Here is a 1,290-nt window from a genome sequence, read left to right as displayed (position 1 = left end):
CCTCTGCCGAGTCATCTCATAGCGACCCTATAGGACGGGGCAGAACTGCCCCTGTGGGTTTCGGAGACTGTCGCTCTGTTGTTTTTATTGCTGGGTGCCATCGAGTGGGTGCTGACCCATGATGACCCTGTGCACAACAAAAGGAAACACTGCTTGGTCCGGCACCATGTTCACACATGTCCCTGTGCCTGACCCCCTTGCTGCAGCCATGGTGTCAACCCATCTCCTGGAGGGCCTGCCTGTTTTTCGTTGCCGCTTCACTTTGCCGGGCATGACGTCCTTCTCCAGGGACTGGCCTCTGCTGACAACATGACTGAAGTATGTAAGACAAAGTGTCGCCATCCTTGCCTGTGAGGAGCACTCTGGCTGTACTTCTTCCAAGACAGATCCGTTTGTCCTTTTAGCCATCTTCCCCAGCACCACCGTGCAGATGCATCACCCGTCGTCCTTACTCAGTGCCCGGCTTTCACAAGCACAGGAGGCAATGGGAAACACTCTAAAGAGGTCTTGGGCAGCAGATTTCCCCTCATGCAATACAGCTTGTGAGCATCGATTGTGGACCCAAGTCAGAATCCTTGACACCTTCAATCGTTTCTCCTTGTCTCATGATGTGACTCATGGGTCCCGTTATGAGGATTTTGTTCACTTGCATTTTATGGCCTACGCCAAGGCATTCGATGACTGTGTGGATCACAGCAAACTATGGACAACCTCGAGAAGACGGAAATCCCAGAACAGGACACCTTGATGCAGAACTTACAGCTGGATCCAGAGGCAACTGTGAGAACCGAACAAGGGAATACCGCATGGTTTGAAACAGGCAAGGTGTGAACCAGGCTTATGTTCGCTCGCCATACTTGTTCAGCCCGGAGGCTGAGCAAATCCTCGGAGAAGCTGCCTTTTAAGAAGAGAATGGCATGGGGGCTGGAGGAAGGCTTCTGAACCAGCTGCAATAAGCAGGAAGACGTGGAGCTCTTGCTGGTGAACATTTAGGACTGCAGCCTTCAGTGTGGACTGCAATGCAACTCTTCACAGGAGTAGAAAACCCGGTCTCTCTCCCTCAGAGCAGTTGGTGGTTTTGAACTGCCGACCTTGAGGTTAGCAGCCCAAAGCACAACCACCGAGCTACCAGGGCTCAATAAAGGGAGCCACCCGGCTTTTTCAATAGAGAGCTGTTTGCTGGGTTTCAACCTACACGGATTTCCTCCACCCCACTCCCCACCCCAGCCCTCTCTGTGCCTGGCAAGCCCAGTGGTAAGGGTAAGCAGGGGCTAGGTGGAGTCTGAGGAG

The sequence above is a fragment of the Echinops telfairi genome, unplaced genomic scaffold, assembly GCF_000313985.2.
Source record: "Echinops telfairi isolate 266 unplaced genomic scaffold, ASM31398v2 ScPeMD7_5;HRSCAF=22, whole genome shotgun sequence".
NCBI classification, from domain to species: Eukaryota; Metazoa; Chordata; class Mammalia; order Afrosoricida; family Tenrecidae; genus Echinops; species Echinops telfairi.
The sequence above is the reverse complement of the archived record's forward strand: the minus strand, read 5'-3'. Positions refer to the sequence as shown.